Source organism: Megachile rotundata, chromosome 2 (assembly GCF_050947335.1).
Source record: "Megachile rotundata isolate GNS110a chromosome 2, iyMegRotu1, whole genome shotgun sequence".
Classification (NCBI taxonomy): Eukaryota; Metazoa; Arthropoda; class Insecta; order Hymenoptera; family Megachilidae; genus Megachile; species Megachile rotundata.
In genome coordinates, this window is record NC_134984.1 from 18414500 (window position 1) to 18439833 (window position 25334).

Consider the following 25334-nt stretch of genomic DNA (forward strand, 5'->3'; position numbering starts at 1 on the left):
GTCCGACCCGATAAGGTGCGACCCTCCGCGTCTATATTCTACCGCGAACACGTGTACATTTTAAATCGACAAATCTTGACATTCTCCTGACGTGTTTCCCAAACACGTTTCTAGAAATCCCGATAACGTTTTGTAAAAAAATTACTTTACAATTTGTATCAGTTTTCCCCTGTTTTTGACAGTCCTTATAAAACAGTCGAAGCCTTTGTTACAGATCAAATAAAAACTAACAGTGTGAAATAATAGATTAGTTTAACCGTTTTATCATTTTTATTTGAAGTGGAATACAAATAATCTTTTGTCGCAATGAAATCAACTGCAATATTTTATCTGTACACGAATGTAATTCGATACAGTTACGATATTTCGTGTCGATAACGACGTTACGGAATTGTTCGGATTGAATCGATAATATGTGTTCATATCACGGCGAGACGAGCACCACAATCGTCGAGCTGGCACGAAAAAGAGGATTACGAGATATAACTCGATTACAGAACCTCGAGTATCCTTTATATTTCACTAGCGTGTTTTCTTTTTCCTCCCGTGAAGTACGCTCGCGACGGGGTTAATTTTCTGCCATTTTCTCTCCTCCCCGCCGCGATTTCCTGTTCTCGCTTCACTCCGTTTCCCGATTCTCACCCCCTTCGGGTGCGCCGAATACGCGACCGAAAAATGCAAGACGAAGATATTATCTCGAATACACTGCGTTCATGAAAAGAATTCGAACGTGAATACCACTATTTTAAACGAAACGTTTCATGCGATTTTTCTGTACAAAGGAACAATTTTTTCTCCTTGTTCAATTATTCCTCTTGCTTGAAACCTACGACCGGGTCGTATGAAGTCCTCATAATTCGCTTCGGAGGAAATTATGAAAATTCGTGCTGAAAGTAGAACATTTAGAACTACAATTATATACTGTTTTTGTAATAAGTACTATTTTTGATAGACTACTAGAAAAATGATATACAAAATGATTATATAAATGATATACAAATGATATATATATATAATCTGAATTCTGCATTATGAAATCATTACAAAAATGAACTATATTGTATTTATTCATCGTCACTATTTTTCAAATTTAGAATACACATATACATAACATCCCTTTAGATGAAACATTTCGAAACAGTATTTCAATGTTTGAGTAAAAAAAAACCTTGCTTTGCAATGCAAGAATTGCACTTTGATGGATTTTAAGCAGAACACGAATAAAAAAAAAAAATGTTGAGAACTGCAATTAGCATGAGAAAGAATCGACTTTGATTTGAAGCAAAGACGAGAAACAAAAAGAAAATGGAATTGCAATAGTTCGTATTGAGAACCGCTGCAAGAAATCAGCATAACAAAGGAGCCCAGAAGGAACAAGCCACCGGTGTACGTTGCAGTTCAGAGTAAAAGGGTATGCGTGTGGCCAGTGAAATCTGTCATCCGGATGTCAATCAATATTTCGAGGGGTTCCGCCCCCTAACCCCCTTTCTAGCTTTCCCTTATTCGAAACCCTCGTGATGCTGCCTAGGCTGCGCTACCTCTCTTCCGAAGCGTTCTGCCATGTAGATCAACGGACCGAAACGACGTATGTTTCGCAAGCCCCTGCCTAGTGATTAATTTCCACTAGGAAATTAATCAGACGGAAAGAATTTGTCGTGCATGCTCGCGACGCGCAATGATTCTGCGGCAGATGGGAAGACAAGGTTGCATTACAATGTTTGCCTCCTTAATTTACGACGTTCACCCGCAACCACCCTTAACGCCGTTTCATAAATCACCGCGCCTCGCTTGCACGAATATCGAATTAACCATAACTTGTTTGTTATTTACTCCTAATAACGCTGGTAGTTAGCTCTACTTTAATACCTTTATGGATGGGGGCTAATTTCTTTCTTTTTTTTAGTTTTGTGACTTCTCTGTTCTTCAACTTTTAATTTACATCGATCAACTTTTTGCTGGGGTTATTTTTTTAATAAGTATAGGTGTACTACAGTATTTATAAGTTTGTTAAATAGGTTATAAGTGTTTAATTACTTCATTTGTTGTGTGGATTTACTGTTTCAGTGTGTGCCTCTCGTCATTTTATGGTCAAAATATATTTATGTTAGTCCACAAAGTCGACACGTGTCGTTAAAGAATTTTGAAACAATGTAAATATATTTACAACAATTATTTTTTTAAATATATTTATATTATGTATTATTCTTTTATGAACAATTTCACAACCTCACAAATAATATTTCAATTCCATTTGTGTAAAAAGAGTCTGTTATAAACCTAACCAAATCACGATAAATATCAAGATGGCTACCCCAAGATACACACAAAATGGCTACCCTATAAACCCTGTCAGGTTATCGTAAGGTCTACTGACCATTAGACCCAGCAGTAACTAAATAAGAATTAGTAAGAGTTGACGAATAAATAAGACGCCGATAGCTTCCGACTATTAAGGAAGAAGAATGGAAGACGATTGGAAGTACATCCGTTCCGCTTAATTTGTCCGAGTTACAGATCGATTTCACCCAGTTGGTCGCGGCATTGTCGAACGATAATCTTCCCGTGACTACGTCTCGTAAACAAGCTGTTTAAACGATCGACTAACAATCGTCGATCGATCAGAGAAGGAAAGCTCTCGAGCGGGAGCGTGCACCGAATAATTGCGACACAGATGTTACGGGCGTTCCTGGCGAAGAAGCGAAAGCGAGGCACACGAAGAATGGGCCGAAAGGGGATTGCTTCGAGAGTGTAGTCGGTAATTCTCGAATTATATACATATATAGCCGGAGAGGACGTCAACTCCACCCCTGGCGAACCCCACAGCTCCGCTTCGACGTCGTCATAACCGTTAACGTTATCTGTGCTACGGAATATTGCACGGGGACGGATTCTGGCGGCATACAGGAACCCGTAGCTCGTGCATGTCCCTCAAAATAGAGTTACAAACTGTAACTACGTTTCGGTGCATTAATGCCGCGCAGGGGTTGCCACGGGTCCCCGATATACCTTCGTCGGAATTCGCGGGGGTCGAATCGATCGCGGTTACAACGCTTTTCGACGCGGGGATGAAGCTCGCGCTAAGCTCGAGAGAGCCGTAGGCAGGATCGGCAGATCGCCGTTTCATCAGCCACTTTAAAATTTAAATGGACCTAACATCCCTGAAAATCCGGAGCGTTGCCTCACCCGAGACACCTGCCCCAAACCTTCCATTTATGCAATATTCCTTCTTCAAATCCTTGTACTCTGTTTTACCGGTCTTTATCCTCTTCCAGTAATGGATATCGCTTAACGATCTGCCTCGGAACTTCATTTACACCACTTTGTTCTACACAGAAATTTACTGACCGAATTCAAAAATCTGCTTAATATTTAAACTTGCTATTATGATCTTCTACGTATAAACACCACCCAGCAGGTCGACGATGGAACTTCCCTATATATGCACTAAAGCATCTTACCTAATTATTATTATATAATTTTGTATACAAGTCAATTACTACACAAACAGTAAAAAATAATTCTTAACTCATGAAAAGAATAATTTCATCAAATTTACAATCTCGAAATATTCCAATCTCTTCATAACACTTCCCCATTCAGTGCACATTCAGAACTTCTATGAATGCAAATTTTTCAGTAAAATTGACCGTTTCATTTCCATAGATATTCCTTCGGGCAGACATCCAAGTTACAAATTTTTTTCGCCGGATATCGGGAGACAAACTGTTGTCGAGCAAAGTACACTTAGACTTTCGCTATGCAAATATACCGCGCGAAATATTATCCTCCAAGTACATTTTAATTTATATGAGGTAATTTCTGACGAATAATTAACGACAGAATTACACGTTTAAGGAAAGTTTCCCGGGGCGAACGAGCCGGAAATAAATATTCAAACAGCTATTTTGAAACGTTAACGAATTCGTATCTTTAAGAACTTTGTACCAGGGGAATGAATATTTATTTCAAATTTTCGTAATTGCAGACTGTTTCAGAGACTGGGGTTGATTGTCCAAATTCTAATACTTTACAAGATTTTTACTTTGGTTGAACTTGATTTGATTATACGAGAGATGAAGAGGTAATTCTTTGCACTGCTGTAGTGTGTCTCAACATCACATTTATGTTATAAATAATTCAAATAAATAGCTTGGTTGAATATTCATATTACTTATAATAAATGAAATATTCTATACTGCAAATTTCATTGAGGACCCCTTATAATTTATTTTGTAAAGAATTCCTAAATGAAAGCAATTGCGCAAGGGGTTAAATATAAATAAAACGGTAGACATTTGGATGTCGGCGCGCCATTTTATTGGAGATCACGAACAGATGCCGGACGCGAGATCTCGAGATCAGAGATCGCTCCGGCTTAGCCCGACGTTTCGTCCCACTTTTCTGCAACGTTCGAGTTTGGGTTACCATTCTCTCGTGTAAGAGGATTAAGATATTACTCGAGCGTGGCGGCGAGGCAAGCGTCATGAAAACACGGGCTTTAACACGCTTTATTCGCTTCGTGAAAATTCGCGTCTGAAAGTGCAACCCCATCCTTGCGCCCCTCTCGTGTCTGAGGGTTTACGCCGCGCGGAAAGAGGGTTGGCGAGCATAAAATCGCTCGTGTACACGCGCGTGCATACACCTACTTGCCGGCTCGACTCCTTCCATCCTTCCTTCTTTCGTCTCTGACTTCTTGAAACGGATTTCCTTCTTGTGCGTCGCGCATTTATCGAAAATGTTGCTTCCGAGTTTGTCCGGGAATAGTCAGATTTCGGGATTTAGGGGATGTCGAGGGAAACGCTTTTAAGAGATATGAAATGAGTTCGTCCTCTTTATCTTAAAAGTGAGAGCTCATTCTTCGGGGTTTATGTACGTCTACGAACATCCGGATTTTCAATACGAACTTCTTGAATTAAATGTATGCTTTCGAGGTTAAGTTACAGGAAATTAAATCACATCGAAATATTTTTGGTTAACAAGAAAAGTTAGGTTATGTCTGTCATTCTTTTTTATCTTTTGTATCATTCATTTTGTTATATTGCTATCGAAATGTGAATTTATTTAAAGCTTTTTATAGTTGCTGATCGAATGAACAAATTAGGTTATGTCTTCAATAAATCTTTTTTAAGTTATACTTCATTTTGAAATGAAGTAGAAGATGGTACATATGAAATGTTGGATTGGCAGTGTCTTTATTCAATCATCATACATTTTGAAGAAAAATAATCAGTAAAATAAATTCTTTCAAGACCTGTCTTAACTAAAACTTCAACTACAACCCTCATATATAAAGGTCCCCTTCAAGTGAATCATACATCAATTATAAATAGTACATCATTTTAAACATTTCATTTAAAAAAATTTCACAGCATCCTGTATTCAAACTACTGGATTTAGAACCATAACAGAAAATTCGCATATGGGTTAAGAACGTGTTGTGCGAAGAAACCGCAAGGAGTCTCCACATGCCCTAAAATCATGTATACATACTCGAAACGACATTCATCGTGCTGGCCGGAATTTCTCCAAGTCCTTAACAATGTTCACCCTGCGATCTACATTCCTTGAAAGAGGAAGTAAGGGATGAGGGTGGTGGAACTACGAAACGATCCCACAAACGCGATTCCGTCATCTGTAGGAACGGCACCGAAACCGGTACTATGAAGCTCGTACATTCGAGAAATGAAACTATGTTGCATTCGAAGCGGTAGCAAGCGAGTCGAGTGGCGTTCCGTTTATCCATCGGCGCTCTTCCCGCGGATGCATTAAATTCCCACACCGATACGCGTCTTCGTAGAAGCAACGTTACAGGACGCCACGTACGACGACGACGACGACGACAACGACGATGACGACGACGACGTCGTCGTCGAGAAGGATGGCGGCGGTGCTTTGAGGGCGTGGAGTGCCGCACTCGACGTGTCATACGGCGCCCTCCAACACTGGCGTAGTGCTGTCTTGAATTATTTGGACCGTTCGCGTTCTTTGGATACTCGCTCACTGACACTGAAACTCCACATTTTTACTGTCCTACACTTCTTTTCTGTTCTTACTTTTGAATTATCAAATGATCAATTAACTATGCAGATAAAAGGAAGAAAGAAAGGACACAGATGAAGGGAAATTAACGAACGATACGGATTTTTGTATCTCATCAAAATAAATGCTTCTTCCTGTAACAATAAATGATAGGATTTAAAACTTAATCAGGTCGAAACTTAGGTCGGAACTTCTTTTTTTAAGATCGTTGAAAACATCTTCCATTATATGTTCTCATTTTATTCACTCACAAGATCCGACGAAAAATGTGAGTACTAAAAAATGAACACTTTTGAGATTAGTTTATATAGAATTATTTATAAGATCTTCAAAATTTGTAGAAATGTCTGTCATACTTTGTCGACGTTATCTTCCTCGAGCTTGAAGGTATGCATTGAAGGCGTATTCTGTTAGTTCGCACGATTTCAATTGCAAAATCGAAAGCTTTGATATCCAGAGTGAATGCAGGCTAGAAATTGAAATTCGAGCGGAGAAGCTACGCCAATGGCAAGCTATCCGGCAATAGCGCGTGTCGGCGTCGACGAGGGGGTGGTTCTCCCCTCTACCTCTTCCTCCCACCATCAGCACCACCTTCTCTTCTTTCCTTAGCACCGCCACCCTTGGCTGCTGCCCCCGGTGAGCCCGGTACAGGGCAGAGTCGTACTACTTTGATCGCCACTCAAACATTTTCGCTACCCACACCCCTCCACGCGGTGATTCGCCGGGGTGCTGCTAGCTTCTGCTACTGCGGGGCTGCAACGAGGAACGGGGTTGGTTCGCTACGCGTTGCTTGCCACCAACTAATTACAGTGTGGATCAAAGAATTCATCGACGCGGCCGTCGAGCCTCGACGCTGTTTCGAGCGTGTGCGTGCGTGTGCGCGGGGGTGACGTGCATGCGCCCGATGCCGACGGAGAAGAATGATGCAAGAAGGGCGCGAAAGGGTGAGAGCCAACCGGAGAGAAGTCCCTTGCACCCTGCTTGCGAACACCCTGTTGTACTGCTGCTTTTCGCTTCGTCCAAGACGGACACCGAATGGGGTGCATTCACCGCCACATCATATTTGGCACATTTGCGGGTTAATGCAGGTCATTAACCTCGGAAACTTGGTTCACGGAGATGGATCATATTTGAGTAGTATGAAAACTAGGTTTTTGCAAGGAACTGGAACTTTAAGAATTTTATAGATTACTTAGAAACTTGGGAGTTTGAAAAGTTTGTAAATTTGTAAGGTTGAGAATTTTTTGAAGATAGAGAATTTTTCTGAGAATTTCAAAATTGAGGAAATTTAACAACCTGAAAGTTTCAACATCTGAGAAGTCTTAAATTATGAAACTAAAAAATTGGGAATAGGAATTCAAATCCTTGAATAAAGCTACCGATCGGAGTCTAATATCCGCACACAGGCATGAATCTTTGCCCAATCGCTAGCCCAAACATATCGCCATAATTCTGTACACAGAATACGGTATATTCAGGTTCGTTGATAGAAGCACGGGAAATTGCAATGTCGGTAAACATAGGATTAGGTCAGTCCGCGGTACAACCGGTTCGAGTTAGCCGGTAGTTGAGAAAATAAAGGTCGTTAGCTGGCGCAATATTTTTTCCTCCGCTTGCTCCAGATTCATTTCTCCCTGCTGCATCGGCGTGCAATTAACAATGGCTGCGTATAATCCGTCGGGTGACCCGACGCAGGGAACGACGTTACCGCCTCTCGCAATAAATAATCCGCTTCGCGATAACAACTGGAAACTGTTTGCGGTAACATCGCTTTGTGGCGGTGGTCGTTTGAAAAACGCGGTTGTAAATTGCCCGAGTGGCCGGGCTTCGTTTCAAGAACGGCCTCTACACAGTCAACCGTTACGCTGTTTTTCATTAATTCTAGGATAAAAGCCAGACTTTTTAAATTTACTCTTTAACGATGCAACTCTCCTTTTTTTTTATCTCCCGAACCGCAGGAATCTGTTCCGTGTTTCGCTAGCGGGAATCAAGAGAGTCGCTAAATGAATACTCGATCAGCCGAATGATTTATTCAGTCGCGCAGATGTCCGCTCGTCGGCTCCGAACGCGACAGGGAGAAGAGACCGTGTCGCGGAATCGATGCCACGAAATCAATTTGTGTAACCAAACACGAACTGCCAGTTTTTCCCTCCCTTTGTTTTTTCTTCTCCGAGTTACAAATTTCGTGGATCAATCTGGACTTTCTGGCAAATTTTTAAACTTTCAATTATACAATTTTCTGTAGCTGTAAATTTATAGACTCTTAAATTTATACAGTTATCAACTTTAAATCCTCGAGATACAAATTTGCAGATCTCCAAATTTTCAGCCAGATCTCGAAGTTAGCAAAGATTCCCAACTGTCTAAATCTTCATACCTCCCAAATTAGCAACTGTCCAAGGGACAGGGTCATCTCTGCAAGTACTGCACCCGTCTCAAGTCCTTCGTCGAGTTCCACGAATTCAAAGAAGCACTTTCCTTGTTTTCCTGTCTGACCGGTGTGAATGACTGAAGCAAACAACTTCCATCAAAAAATGTGTACAAAGCTACACTAGCTTCTTCGATTTAATCACATCTTTCTCAATATACCTGCATTCTCACAGAGAAATATACAATACAAGAGCGCTGACATATTCGACCTTCAGGCCGTGAACCAGCCCTTCAGGTGCGAAAGCGATTGTTTCGAGAGCTAGCGAACCGATGAAAATGTTGGTTAGTTTCTGCTGCGTTGGCTCGCGGGCTCATTTACCAGGGGCTGAACGAGACCCAGACCCGATGCTTCAGATGCTGGTTCAGCAATTTTCGCGTTCGCCAGCAATTGGATACGTAGACGGGTTGGAAATTCCGTTTGCGTATTAGTGGCACGCGAAACAGATGCTGTGTGCCGGGTGCAAACGGCCGGTCCTGGGTTCCCGAGGAATCGTTTATGCCGTGACAGCTGTCGGAATGGCTCGAACGAAATTAACAAGTTGGACGAAAATTGGACGTGTTAACTCGTCGCGCTGCGACTGTCAACTTGGCTCACGTTCAACGGATTAAATGTTCCAGCGAGTTGCAGGAAGTGTCTGTTTCTATGTGGGTTTAAGTGAAAGCGTTTCGTGTAAGATGACTGGAGAAACTTTGCTCGAGGTGAAATCGCGGGTCAAGATGCGTTGGAGTTACAGTTCAAAACATTCTAACTGCTTAAATAATTTAATCATGTTGTAGATTTTAATCTGGGTATAAATATTCCTTCAGAATGTTTTTTTTTAATGACCAAATATAGTAATAGAAAATAGGTTCGATATAATCGATACTTTTTAAATGTTCTGAAATGATATTTGATAGCAAAAAATCATTTGAAGGCTCGAGGATAGTTTAACCTATGACCAACCATTTCTTATAGAGAACTTCTTACAATCTTTCTCACGCAGATCCAAGACATGTCATTTTCAGCTGGATAGCTCGTACGAGCAGGGGTGAAAGGTTCGAAAAAGAGAAGCAAAAAGAGGCGACATCGGTGACAGGCGACGAACAAGGGAACACATAGGGAATACACTTTTTCCTCCCTCAGAATCTTAGACACAGTTGCCGGGGATTCGATCTGGAATTCGATTCGTTTTCTGGAACTTTTTTCCGTGTTCGACCATTTTTATCTTTCGGATCGTGAGGAACGACGTGAAGACTATTAGAAAAATCACCAAGCATTGATAAGATATACGATTTTAAAATTGGAATTTGTTTATTCGTAAACGGTGTTAATGGGTTCATTCTTGAATTTCACTTTGAAAGTTGGGTTATTCGGAATAATGGAAAGGCTGCAGCTGAGCGTGTTCCCGAAAGTAGTTCATCGAGGTTGCCCATCGAAGTTCGCGTCCCCGTTGTCCGACACGGGGTCGTGAAAAGAGACAACGGGTCTGCTCAAGCTGGTCGAGGATGTTGGTAACACGCTGGCCCTCCATGTTCGACCATGCTCGACGATCTTTCGTGGACAGAGAGGCACGCACCTCTCCGTCGTTCTCGTTATTCTCTATCGCTGTGGGACGCGAATCAAAGGGAGAATAACCGATGACAAGCTTGGCGAGGGTGGCGGAGGGGGAGATTTTCATCCATCCACGCACGCGGAACGTCCACCGTCCAATTGCAGGAAGAGAGTCGACGGGGACCGAAATCGTAATTGGATTCGAAGAGGAGAAACGCGAAGCGCGGCAGAGTCGACCGGTAGCTGAAGAGAGAACGAGCGGAAGAGAGTGGATCCTCTTCGGCTTCATTGGCCGACCCCGGCGATGTCACAAAGTATAATACGAACTAATTACCCCGTCGTCGGCAAAGCTGCACTCGACTGCCACTCCGGGGACAATGAGTGGCCACTTCCGCGATGTTTTCTGCATACGCGGCATCGGGAGCAAAGGCACGGCCGCGAAAGAAACGCGTACGAAGGCCGGGGGAACGAGAGGGTATCCACCTGGGAAGGAGGAGGACAAACCGGGAAGAGTACGCCGTAACGAAAACCGTGGGCGGCAACGACAAAGAGGAAAGGAGGAAGAAGAGCTTCTTTTTGGTTGATTAGCCCCCGCGACATGGAAGACGGCACGCCGAGCGGAGTACACCTATCGTGACGACGCGTCGTCACAAAGCCCGGCCGCGCTCTCTCGTAAAGGCATAAATCAAAGCAGGTACCATCCAACGTACCACGATGACCATCTTCTCCGGGGAAAAATACTCTGTAATTAGCCCCTTAAGCATCCGATCCTCTCGCTTCCATCTTCTCCGAGCAGCACGGTTGCAACGGCAGCCCCCTGCCACCCGGGTACCTCTTTTCACAGTGGCAACGTTCGACGACATTATCGTTGCGGCTGTTACGTGGGTGGAGAGTCCGGGCCTATTTCCCTCCCCCATGCGATCTCGTCTCACCCCGCGCCACCGTGTCACATCTCCGCTGCTCGACGCCATACGCGCGTTTGGTCCCCCTACGCGTGCACCGTGGGCTGATGGAGAACGCGAACGAGGCGGGGACGTGTAGCCGAGGAAACTTCAAAGCTCCCGAAACGATTGTTCGGCAACGCTCCCGCGTGTACCTCGAGAGCAGCGGGGCGTTTCGAGGAGGGGGTAAAGTACCCACGAATATACACCTACCCCTTTGATTACCTCGGCGGTACTCTCTCTTCTTGGTCTTCCTTTTTTTTTCTTCTTCGAGCTTCGACAAAAAGGAGAAAACGCGGCTGAAGGAGAGAGGGAACGCGCAAAGTTGCCGGTGCCCGTGTACGCGATGGAAAGGGCGAGCCTCTCGTTCGTTGCAGCGGGAGATTCAAAGAAAGAGGAAAAAGGCTGGAGGGTGGACGAGGACCGTCACCGAGATGAAGAACAAGATGCTCCACATGATGCATCTAGCCAGAAGGGCCGTTTCGCGCGTGCATGTGTGCCCGCGGAGTGTGTGGTCGCATGATTCTACGCGAAAAAAGCTCCCCGGTGAAAAAGGTTCGTTGCTTCTTACGAGCTCTCCCGTTTCACTCGTGTATTACGCCTCAAAGCGAGAGGCCGCGGGACCGATAATTAGTGTGCTCCATCGACTCTTCTATCAATTTATTCTGCAAGCTACGAGGACACTCGCCGAGAAAATCTCGGACAAGTTTCTCTTTCAAAATCATCAAATATCCTGCAAATCTTCATGTACTCAAATGCAAAGTTTCTTTCTGCTAGGTTGTAAATTCTTTCCATAATATGAATGAACTCTTTGTTTCATGCTAAGGGTTGCACCGTAACAAAGAGTCAGTTGAAGCCAATGAATGAAAGTAAGAGTTATACGACTCTAACAAGTATGTAATACGTGAACAATAAATACGTGGACAATAAATAATATGTATAATATGTACGAATGTATGAACGATATGTGCAAATGAATCGTATGAAAAATATGAACCGACAAAGTGTGATCATTTAGTACATAATAAATGTAAAGTATCCAGCCACTCGTACAGGGTAAATGTCAAATCAATTGATACGAATAATGTACCAAAATAGCGGTGCAAGAGGGTTAAAATGACCGTACATTTCATCATTTTGATCCTCGAAATAATTCAGGCGGTAATTTCGATCCCCTGGCACGAGGCTATCAAAAGCAAGCATCAGGATGCTGCAGCGGCATCTGTGCTCCTTGGTTATTAATATGGCGTGCAGAATTTTCGCGACAATGCGAAAGTCGATACAAGCGACCAGTTTTCCCGGACAATGGCCACGCACGATTTCAATGCCGATTCACGTGGCTATTCATCAGAGTGCATCACGGGGCTTATCTCGTTTCCACGTCTCGGTGTAGCGTTGTTAGTTCATTGTGCCTCGTAGAGCAGGGGTTGCGGTTCGCTCACACGCGAAGCACGCGCGATAGCTCACGCGAGAAAACGAGGCGGCCAGCCGAGGAAGCATTTACAGCCGTTTAATCGTATCGCCGAAGGAATGCCCGATGAAGGAGGCATAAATAAACGCCTCGTCGCCACGTCGTTCTTCCTTCACCCTGTACAACTACTTTCCGTCGTTTCCCGCGTGCCATTTCTTTTTTCCTTTCCGCCCTCTTCGATTCTCTTCTCGCGTGATTCCGCCGTGAGTTCACCCGATACTGCGAGCATCGGCCTCTAAGTACCTGCTCCGAAGGTATAACTCATTTGGTATCGGACCCGAGACGCGTTTCCCTTCGACCCCAGCTCCTCCGTTACTATCGCCGAGAATTACGAGCGTCATTACCATTAGTCGCGGTAATATAGTAGACGCTCCGTTACTCTCGCGTCTAAACAAGATACGGCGCTCTAAGTTTCAACCGGCCTCTCGTTGCTGGCCGGTTTCCGTCGCCTTCTGCTGAAAGGAATGCCACCACGAACGCTTACTCTTATCGCGTTAAATGGAAGCCACAGACCGACGTGTGACGTCGAAATATACTCCACGCTTTTCGATTCTTCGACAAGTCTTTTTTCTAGCTAACACTCTCTACTCGAACGAAGTGAAGTACTTCGAAAATCGAAGTATTTTTGTAACATCAGAAAAATCAGTAAGGGTGAACTCTTAGAGGGATGATTTTTTATTACAAGAAATGATAGGCAAGTGCGCTCATTGACCAACTTTATTCAATTTCATTGAACATGAATTTGTACAGTGAATGAAGCTACTTAACCTATAATTTCTTTAGAGGTTACGTCAATCAGGGCTAATTGTTGCTGGAATGTTAAGACAAATTATAATTGACATTAAACTCCAAACTCGTGCTGCGAATATAATTTTGACTCGTTGTATCCGAACTCTACTGTCACGAGTGACACTGGTTACTAATTTTACCGGAGTATCAGGTAAAATGTCTCTCACCAAATATTCCCTAAAATGAACAGCCGCCAAACTAATTTACTCGCACGTATTTAAAACTGCAGTAATAAAAAGTGCTTCGTATTCGATATTTCCTCGAATTTGAATTTCACTTCTCGCACGACCCACATCGATTCCAATCACGATAGCGTGTCGGCGAATGAAACGGTAGCGGAGTTTAAGAGCGTGCGGAGGAAGAAAGCACGCCGCCGAATAAATGTTTGCGATTGCTCGATTGCGCCAAAGAATGTTTGCCAGTGAGAAGAAAAGCAAAGCCGCCAGAATATTTATCCGATCCGAATCGGCCGCTAATTCAACCGTGTTTTCGTTTCATTTTTCCAGGTTGTTCAAAAACGCCGCCATACTCGACACCTTGCATCGAAAATTTACGGCTCGAGAGCAATAATCTGTGTCCACGTGACGCCGCAACGCCGTCGCGAATTATCCCTTAACCCTTGATGAATTGATATTGGCTCGAGTGTTTTGCCGCACTTTTTCCACTCGCTCCCCACCCCTCTGTCTGCCAGAATCGTCGTTGAATATGCAATTGATTACACGATCGGGGCTTCCCAATGGTTGCGATTAATTCCGATTCCACGGAAGCGCCGTGCCGGCTGCGTGTTCGATTTAACATATTTGATCGATACCTGTGCTCCCTCGATTATTCCCCGGCACATTCGAATTATTGGCCCGTTTCGTCGTTCTGGCTCCTTGTTTGGGAATTAAAAATTGCTGTTCCGCCGCTACCATTTTACGGAACGTGGAATTGCCGATCCACTATGGGAGGAATAATCTCACGATTTAGGAGGTTCCCAGTCATGGCCTTCCAAGGTGTTTGTATATTTAAGGAAGTGCAGTTTGCTCGATTCTTTGCTGGTCTGTTTTGGGGAGGCACTTTGCCAGTAAAAGGTTTTGCTTCGATTCTTGAATACGAACTTAAAATGGACTTTTAAAAATATAGCATAATTTTATTGGTACCTAGTCAAATATATCGACGTCGATAAATATGCACACTATTTTGCATTTATTACAAACTATTCAGTGTTTACGTACTTTAGAAGTATATCACGTGCATACTTTATAGACAGATCGGTATTTACATACTTCAGAAATATTTTTTATGAATGAATCAGTACTTGTGTATCATAGCTGATACGCTAGATCCTAGCGTATCTCTTATACAAGTTAATCATTCATAGAATGTTATCACCAACTATAGTATAACAAACTATATTTTTAAACGAATTAACTAATCTGCGTCTCAGAAATTCACTAATTCATCGTCAAATTAATGACTGTATCATGCATCGAAGTCACAATATCTTCATCCTTCAGAATCATCGAAGTTTATTTTCGTGAGTCTTTTTCTTGCGACAAGCATCGTAAGCAAAAAATTAACAAGCACATTAACGTTCGAGTTTCGAGACAACAGTCGGGTATACTTAACATCGATCTCTGGAAGTACCGTGCACGATGTTAATCGCATGTCTGGAACAAGACGCCGTACATCAGAACGAAACGCCTGTGTTCAAAGAGGTTGGTGGATGACGCGATTTTAATCCCGGGAAATCGCGTCCTGTCTCGTGATACCGATCGACCAGACGTCCTCGCAAAAACGAGTCGAACGTAATTAAGATATTAATAACTCGCGGAGAGGCACGCCAATGATCGAACGTTGTCGAGCAGATTTGCATCGGTTGGCCTTGAATGAACAACGAATTTCCAACGAATGGAATCGTCGAGGCGTTCGCGTGCGATCGACAGCTTTCCAGCAAATGTTAATCGAATAATTGCATCCCGTGGTTGCTTTTGCATAAAAAGAATTATTTCAACGGTTATTTAGATCCTCTCGCTTTGTTCTTGCAATTGAGGGGTGCGAATGAAGTACGAGAGAGAATTTCACGGGTTAATTGCGCTGATACGTTTTATTCTAGTTCGTAAATTTATGCGCGATTCGAGTGTCTGACGTGTCGATAACGAGTGGATCACTCTGGAATTAATATATCGTTACGGATTATTTCGCGAGCGGTTTACGTCTTGAATGGTAATGAGACTCCTGATTCGTGACTTGCAATTTAATACGTTTACATGAATCGATGGGTTGAATGAATGCGCGTGTGATCCACTTTACTCGCTTTATATCGACTTGCGGTGGCACTTTGCGGTTGGCTATATAGCGAGATGCTGGTTTTATATTACGAGGATATTTCTGCACTGGTTATACAATAGGTGACATACAACAGGTTATATATTAGTCCTATAATATAGGCGTATTATAGGACGAATACGTTTGGCCATATAACACGTGGTGATATGCCACGTCAAGTTACCCTGTAATTACAATGCGTGGTTGCAACGTGTGAAATTACAATGTACGGTAATTATAACGCAGGGAAATTACAATGTGTAGTAATTACAATGCATGGAAAATACATTACGTGTTAATTACAGCGCGTGAAAATTGCACGTAGTAATTGTCATGCATAAATTGTACAATGTATGCAAAACTGTAATGATAATTCCGATGCTCAATGTGTGATAATTTCAACACTGTAATTACAATTCGCAGGAATATGTGCAATAATTCTAATGCACCGTAATTACACCTGTTAATTTCAACGTCTGATAAGCTGCATTCACGTGTGGCTGCGTAATGATAACTCATGATAAACATGATGATTATAAATGTCAACTGTGAAGCATATGAGTAGTATAAATGAAGACTCAATAATATTTCAGCGATGAACAAATTTACTTAAAAATTAAAACCAATAAGCTTTTGTATAGAATTTATCGATGAAGTTTTTATACAAAATTTATCGATGAAGTTTTTATACAAAAATGACAATATAACAAGTGTCTACTATATTTTAATAGACCGAGAAATTCCTGTGGCGCCACAAAAACGGCTATAAAAATAAGTGTCACGAGTTTTCAAATTAGAACCACCGTAGATTGGATTCCATTCTTAAGAAGCTTTTAATCTTTCTCCACATGAAAATGACTTTTTTTAGTTAAAATTAACGACACTCGTTTAAAATGGTATTCTCATTCGTACTTTGTTTGCTCGTACGTCTAATTTATTTACACTGTGTGCTTCGTTTCGTGGACATTCATAGTTCACGCGTATTTCGCGATTTTATACCGCCCTTTTTTCACCGTTGACATTTATGAAGCTATAAAATGCACACCGAACTCTCCTGCAACATTGCACCTCGAATTTTACAGCGTTTATATTATACGTACACAATTATTATTCATCGGCGATGTTCGTTATCTTCGCACGATTGTGCGCGGTTTAAAACATTTTTTAGAACTGTATATTTTTTTCGATTGCGATTAGGTGTACATAGGACTTGTTCAACAGTTCGAGTGAAATTTTAGTCTTCAGGGTTTGGAGATTTGGAGATTTAGGGATTTAGAGATTTATAGGTGTTGAGATTTAGAGATTTGGGGGTTTAGAGATTTGGAAATTTGAAGATTTGGGGGTTTGTAAAATTAGAGATTTGGGGGCTTCAAGTTTGGGGAGTTTGCAAAATTAGAGATTTGGGAGCTTCAAGATTTGGGGGTTGACAAAATTAGAGATTTGGGGGCTTCAAGATTTGGGGGTTTGCAAAATTAGAGATTTAGGGGCTTCAAGATTTGGGGGTTGGCAAAATTAGAGATTTTGGGGGCTTCAAGATTTGGGGGTTTGCAAAATTAGAGATGTGGAGGCTTCAAGATTTGAGGGTTGACAAATTTAGAGATTTGGAGATTTGAAGATTTGGAGATTTCGGGGTTCTGGGGTTTGGAGATCTGAAGATTTAGGGGTTTGCAAATTTAGAGATTTGAAGATTTTGAGATTTGGCAACTACAAAAAGTTCGGGAATTTGGGAATTTATGAATGATACTTCAGACATTTGAGAACTTGTGGATTTGATACTGAAAGAATCTATGACTTATCAATTTAGAATTTCAAGTCCATTTAGAACCTTCAGTATATGTCACTCGCAAGCTTCATAACGATCTGGTAACTACATAACCTTTCTCCACGATTGCGGTGAATATTCAAAAAAAAAAATTGCACTCTCTGTGCCTTTAAAAACCATGTGTCCCTATCAAAACTCCCTCTCCCAAAGATCTCCATCGAAACCCCAGAAACCTTAAAACCATCCCCATCGAATCGGAAGAAAGCCCGTCCCAAGAAACCGTGGAACGAAATGAAAGAGGCGACAGTGGAGCGCGTTTCGCTCGCGGGCCGCGAGTCAGTGAAGCGATCCAGGGTATCCGTTCGCGGATCGCGCGTTTTCATCTATTAAAACGAGGGAGAGTATCGCTCGCGTCGGTTTCTCGGCTTGGGAAAGGTCGGAAGTCGTGGCAGATCGATGGTGCGAGGCGACGAAAGAAAAGCATCCGCGCGAAAGGGGCAGCCGCGTACAGGCGATGCGACGCGTCTTTATCGGCGGCGGTGTGCGTAGCGAGCGGAGTGTGCGCGTCCTCTCACACACGCGTGTCCCAGCGTCGCTCGGCGTCGCTCAGAAGCGTCGGTCGAAGCGAGATAACTCGCGAGAGCAAGGAAGACGGCGAACACGCTTGCGCGAGCTTCGAGAGCGCGGTTCTCGCGAGCGTCGATAAAAGCGAGCGCCGACGGGCGGAGCGTACATTTCTCGCGCGCCTTCCACGCTGGCAACCCGGCCGACGCGAATCTTCCGATCTCGAGGATTTTGCTACGAACTTTCGGTTTAGAGGTGACTTCACGAGTGCAAGTGCGGTGAAACGAACTGTGGTCGATCTTGTTCGAACCGAAACGAGGTGGTTCTATTTAGAGCCTTGAGCGAGGTGGTTAAATCGTGAAGAGTGAGTGAATCGGTATCGATAAATCGTGACTATGCGGGGAATCCCTTGTTGTTGACTGTCGGAGAGAAGGGACACGACCGAGAACACGCGCGACGATTTAGCACGATCTGATCTCAAACGGCGAACAGGTAAGATCGAAACCTGGAAAGATGAGACCCGCGATACGCTCGTGGTCACGTTCTTCCTTGATGGATCGCGGCTTTTTAAGCCGCGCCGTGATTGCCGATAACTCGCTGCGCTTCTTGCCTGAATTTTAAGTTTTTTTACGAACTCTGATTTATTCAGGATTTTGAACATTTTTACCCTTATGCTTGTTATTTATTTATCTTCGGTCCGGTGTATATCGTTTCGTACATTTTAATTCATATCATATGATACTTCTTCCATTGATCATTGATATTTCTTTCATTGATCGTATGATGAACAGAGGACTAAATATATAATCATACGCGAACCACCCTCTTGTATTTTGATTTATCAGGTGCTTAGAACTAATCACAGCTGCAGTACTGATACCAAGAAAGTTGAAATGCTATGTCAATTTTCTATTTAGATCAACTATGCGACAACTTCGAATTGAAGCAATTTGAGAAAAATTGATTATAAAGTACGAGTGCATCACTAGTCAAAATAGTGCAAGGAGTTATCTGAAACGTTACATCAATTTAGTGTTGACTATGCAAACGAGCTTGAAGCTTATTAAAAATTCCAAGCTTATTAAAAAATTTAGTATCGACTATGCAATTGGACAACTTCAAATTGAAGCACACTAAAATTTGAGAAAAATTGATCACAAAGTACGAGTACGTCACTAGTCAAAATAGTGCAAGGCGTTATCTGAAATATTATATCAATTTAGTATCGACTACGCAAAAGAACTTGAAGCGTATTAAAAAATTTAGTATCGAAAGAACATCACTTTGAAACTAATTAAAAATTCGAATAAAATTGCGTCCCGAGTGCGTCAGCAGTCAGACTCAAAATAGTGCAAAGAGTCCATCTATCTTAAAACACACATATCAATAAAAGTACATTTTACCGTTTGCTAGTTTTAAACTCCAACATCTAAATAACTGTTCTAAATGCTCCTCATTTTCTCTCCCCATAAAACCGCAAGATAATTTATTTTTGTCAGCATAATCCTGTAATCTTCCATCATACATGCATAATGAGTATGTTATCTTATATTTAGAATATAAGCTCAATATCTAATTACGTTTAATAATGTACACGATAAGCTGGCCTACGATTGGCATTATTCCGATCAGTTAACGAGACACTCGTATCCGTTGCATCTACACACGACTGGATTCGTGAGTCTATTACCGAAGACATTACTTCCGGTCAGGTAACGAGACGCTACAGTAACTACCTTCGAAAATGTACAGATATATCTACTTGCAGTATATCTACAGGTACAGTTACCGAAGTTATTTCCGATCAGTTAACGAGATATCACGGTATTTACTGTGCTAATGCCGAACTAGGTCCATCCGTTACCGAAGACATTATTTCGGTCAGTTAACGAGTATCTACTGCGCACCGGATTCATTAGTCTCGAAGACATTATTTCCGATCAGTTAACGAGACGTTATTGTATTTACCGTATGTGAGCTAGATCGGGAGATGTTGCCATTGACATTCTGGTCAGTTAACGAGACACTATTGTTCTACTGTATCTACTGAAGTCCATCGGTAATGGGATTGGTTAGACCTTCTGCTAATCACATTGAACTAAGTGCTTTAGTTAAAGTACTTCTTGCAAACTTTCCTGTTTGCTACTTCTCTTTACAAACTTTCGAAGAGATAGACCCAAGTGTCAAATCTTCTCATATTTCTGATTCTTCAGTTCCTCAAGTTCTAAATTCATGAACCTCAAGTTCCAAATTCGTGAAACCTCAAGTTCTAAATTCATCAAACCTCAAGTTCCAAATTCGTGAAACCTCAAGCTCTACATCCTCAAATTCTACATTTAAGTTTCTAGAGTTTCTAAATTCTCAAACTCTCAACTACCTGAATCCTAAAACTAACCTCTTCAAATCTCCCGAATCCCACAAATGTCAAAATCTCCAGGTTCCAGCTCTCCAATCTTCCTAACTTCCCAAATTATGCTTCCAAATAAAAAAACTTCCTAATTCAGCCTACTAACAAATCTAAATCTAAATAAATCTAAATTTTAGAATTCGTAGAATCCTCAGAATTCTACCATCAAATTTCCCTATTACCCGACTTGGTGATTAAACGGCGTAACAAACGCTTCCCTCAAAATCGCATTGCAAAATGACACACATCCCCTTTAACCGCGGTTGATCGCGAGCATCGGTAGGGGTTGCGCAACGGCAACACAATTCACCCTGTTGGAGCCGGGTCCGCGACCCCCATACGCGTTTTTCGAGCCGGTTCAATGCGTCGTAACGAGTGGATCGCTCGTGGCTCTTCTTCCGCCACGCCCTGACGTGGATCGCTCGAATACGCGAGGCGGCACGCTCGCATAATTGCGGGATAATGCGCGGGTGGCGTTCCATTGTCGGGACAGTCGGTCTGCCAGGTGTCCCGGGGACACGTCCGCGGACAATGCGGTCCGACGGATAACAGAATTTAATGAAGCGGGACCGCCACTTAGAAACGTCGTGTTTCGACGTGACAGTGTGTCCGATTCAAAGCGCTCGTTACGAGGGGGCGATCCGTGACGAACGCTCCCTCGAACAAACAGGGACGCAACCCTCTTGCCAGGAGTTTCGATAAGAACCGCTGAGGAATGCGAGAAAAGTCCGATCTAACCTATGTGATGGTTGTATCGCGTGACCGTTTTTACGTAGGAAATATATCTTCCTGCGAAAATTTACCGTGTGAAAGGAAGAGGAGCTGCAGAAAATTGGGTTATTTATCCAAGATGTAATTTCGCTTGCGTAATGACCTCAGACGGCGCATCTGACTTCTCTGAAATGTGGTAATGGGGGTAGCTCGGGATTTGGGGCGATTTTGTATACATTTTTAGTGGGTTTCTGCATTCAAATGGTTAGATGCTTGAGAACTTGAAATTTTTAGGAAGTAAGTGCTTTGTTAGACAGTTTCGTTGAACATAACCTCTACGCTATAGAACATAACCTCTATGAACTTTACACGATGTATGAAATATTGCAAGGTGATTCGCAAATAAAATCGCGTGATAAATTAGTATTTTACAAAATAGTCATGATTATTTAAATTTGTTAGAAAACATGTACTTAATACTATACATTTTGTTTTATTACTCTATATACAAACACCAGATGAAAATTAATTTTTCTTAAAATATCTTATTAAAATGTATGTACGCTTTTGCTCCTTGTACATCTTTTTCAAGGTATAACATATTCTAATATATTCAATACATCCATGATGCGACATGTCTAATGCAAGCAAGAAACTCTTCCTTTAACCCCTTTGACGCGATACTTGTCTTACCCCAGTCACCACTCACCATAAAATTAAATGCGCATAAAAATCTTGTCAAAGGACCATCCCAAAAAGCAAAAAATATCTAATCCTATTAAACTCTCATAAAAAATTATAGACGAACCCTGTCGATAACCCGAGTTCATCCCGAAAAGGGTTAAAGAGACCTAGTACCTATCTAATGCAATTCCCCATCAATCTCCGACGTCATAGTCAAAGACTATAGAATTGGACGCGATCGAAGCAATAAGAGCATGCATCCCTGTGACGAAGGGTGGTTTAGGTGAAAGGGGCGGACGACAAGATAAAAGGACGCGGTTTGAACAAAGGGCGAAAGGAGACAGGTGTGTACGGTAGCAAGTATCTAGGCGGTGCAATTACCTGGCCGTGGAATTACCCACGCGCCTGTGCATCACAATTAATTCGTAATTAAATCCTTTGGCTAGGAGGCGTGGTCCTTTTCAGCAGTGTATAGAACCGTGGCTCATGCCCACCGGTTGGGTTGGTGGGCACCCACGTCCGACCGCTCGACGTACCAAACGACGTCGAGCGTATCGTCGAGCCGGGTGACAGCCGGAAATAAAGGGCCGGCCGTGCATTAGCGTCGACGGTCAAAGGGTCGCTCGAATATCGACCGAGACGGTCGACAGCGTTAAATTGCCATTTGTCGGCCGGGGAATGCCTCTGATTAGTACGCGGAGGCTATCACCCAATATGTCCCTCGGCTTCGTGAGATCGTCCATGAAAATTTCCTCTATCCTTGCAATATACTCGACATTCTTATAATCCGCTCTATTATCGGCTAATAGAGCACTGTTATAATAGAACGCCGAGTTAATTGACGTAGGTTCAAGCATGGGGTGGAATGCCAGACGTACATTTTGGTATTTATCTGCAGAAAAATTGAACACCTGGACGTGAAGGTGTTAATGAAATTTTTGAGAGCTCAAACGAACATGGTGTTACATTATCAATTTATTAAATTCCATATCTCTAAGTCTTCTATCTGAAGATTTAAGTTTGTGAGATCTCGTTGTCTCAAATTCTGAAGTTCTCACATTTTTAAGATGATAGAACCTCAAGTTTGCAAATGTTCAGTAAGTCCTCAAAATGTAAGAAGAACCTCAACCACATGTATCTCCAGGTATCTCACACACAGTGTCGACAACTTTCTCCTAACATCAACCTTTCTCCCAACTAAAACATCGCTGAACATAATAAAGTATCCTTGCATAACAATTCAGAATGTAAACTCCGCCATTTTAAGGATGATATTAGAATCGCTAAAAAATCCGCAAAGAGTGGAATCATAAAGGCGAATAACGGTTATAAACTGCAATCGATTGGTCCGATCGTTGTTCTCTTTTAACCGATTGTTATTGTGTTGCTATTCCGGTAACGATCGTCGGAAGTTTCAGCGTTATCCACAGGATAACACAGTGGAACAGGAGTAAAAGAGCAGATAGACAGCGGAGAAAAGTGTCGAACAAAGGATCGAGTGGATTGTATGGCGGAGGGGGTTGCAAACGACTCGAATAGCCGATATTACAGCCCCGGGCGGCAATTCGTATCGAGTTTTCCGTGTTCGCCGACCAACTCGATCGGAAACGCGATCAGGATGGCGAAAGTAATTTTCGGACGATCGAGGCTGATCCCACGATAAGGAGAATCAAGTTGTACAGGGTGTTGGCCGTGAAATTTATTCCGCCATATCTATCCTCCCCTTCATACTGCAACGCGCGGAAACCGTTTTGCTTTGATCGGAATTGCCAATTTAGCCTCGCTATTAATCGTCTTTGTCTCGGGCATCGATCGATCGATTGTCCTTGTTCAAGATATAGGAATTTCTATCGATTAATGCACGGGGGTTATTGGAAGCTACAGGAATTAGCATTACTTAAAGGGTGGAAAAAATTGTTGTGTAGATATGAAGTTTACGGCAGAGTCTTTTATTAGTGAATTTTATAGCAGCAATCTTTTAATTAAATCTAGAGTAACCTAACCGAAGGCGATTCTAGTTTGAACAAATTTTTTTGTAGCTATTTAATGATAGATCTATAAACGTAGCAAAGCAGTAGCTGCAATTAATAATAAAGAAATAATTCAACAAAGTATATTAAACTTTTCAAGTAAAAAGTTTGCTATCTACCAACAAATTGCTCCAGACACAAATTGCGCCTTCGAAGGTAAAAAGTTAATCAGATGTTTCGATTAACTTGCTTTAAATTGATCCTCAGTTTGAAGATTTCAGATAATCCCTAAACTACTTCCTTCATGATATTTGAGAACCCATTAAAAAATATTTGAAGTGTTAAAATATAGTAAGTGAAGTGTTCAGTAAACCCTAAAAAGATCACCAATGTCCAAATAAATTTAAACCAGCAAGTTTAGTTATATTATCATATAATGTGCAAGTACATATTTCAAGAAAATAAAATAAAAAAAATGAACAAGCAGACAATCGCAGTGTCACGCCCGCTGCGTACATTTACCCCAGCTTTCCTCATCAACCGTTCGTTTTAATCGTGGCCAAGTTTTCTGCCTCCATAATAAAACAGCCTCTTCATGACGCTTGATACCCGTGCTTAACACGGCCCTGAACGATCGCTGGTAGCGTATATACCTCGCGCATGATTACCACCTTATCCAACGTCCAGCGATCAGGAGCAGCCCTGGCGGGATTGAGAGCCTTATACAGGGTATTCCATAATTAATATCATGCATAGACATATTTCATAAATTGCAAGTAGACAGTCTTCTTTATTCTTCTTTGATGGACCTCTCTTTTGTGATAAAAATTAATAGAACATGGGGGTGTATGTATTATAATATAATAATTTTTGTGAAACTTGTTTGGGTGTGTGGGGAAATATCAGATGGTGGTTGAACCTCTTCAGGTTGAATTAGTTTAATTTTTCTGGGGGGCTAAATCTAGAATTCAGAGGAAAAATAAGACCAACCCTATTTGACTGTTTTTGAAAATACTTTTGAATATTCAATTTCCTTTATGTTGCAATAACTGTGATAGAAAGGGTAGCAGAATGACAGGTTTTTCTGTATTTTTCATATATGTAACTTTCATGTACAACATTCTATGTCAACACTGTATATCAACATTTTCCTCAATTATTTTATAGTTCAACGACTATGTCTTGTTAAGCAATAAATATAAAAATTGTGGGTTTACGAAAAACTTTAGAGGAGCACCCTGCAAAAAGGGTACGATAAAATTAAGATACACAGTCGATGACCAATGTCTTGTTAAGCAATAAATATAAAAATTGTGGGTTTACGAAAAACTTTAGAAGAGTACCCTGTAAAAAGTGTACGAATTAAGGTACACAGACAAAAAGATATATAAAAGATATATAAATAGAAAAATTGACCAAAAGTCACCCTGTAATTACGCTCATTTCCCAAGTATCAATTCCGAGACACCCTGTATAAATATGCAGATAGAACCAGGGAAAAAATAAAGCTGTCTGTACTTTTATGCGAGCTCGCCACATCCGTCTTGTCTACGGATGAATGTATATTACTCTGAGCTCACCCTCGAGTTCTCGGTTTCTGCGTGGGGAAACGACGGGGTTGCTACGAGCCCCCGTATAGGTCTTCGCGTCGCTAACCCCGTATCCCATCATCCATCCTCGATGCAATCGTTTTTCCTTAAATCCAAGACGAACATCCGTGGCGCC

General features: G+C 42.0%; 1 protein-coding gene across 2 annotated transcripts in view; it reads left to right on the forward strand.

Annotated features, from left to right (window-relative positions):
• The window catches only part of fz2 (frizzled 2), a 141892-nt gene that overhangs the window by 14249 nt on the left and 102309 nt on the right, over nt 1-25334 (forward strand). Inside the window, exon 1 of one of the 2 annotated variants that reach the window (XM_076529018.1) lies at nt 18021-18329. The exons of the other annotated variant lie outside the window; for it this stretch is intronic. The gene's annotated coding sequence lies outside the window, so the exon portion shown is untranslated. Of the gene's footprint in view, nt 1-18020; nt 18330-25334 lie in introns of those variants that run through there. 2 annotated transcript variants of the gene reach the window in all.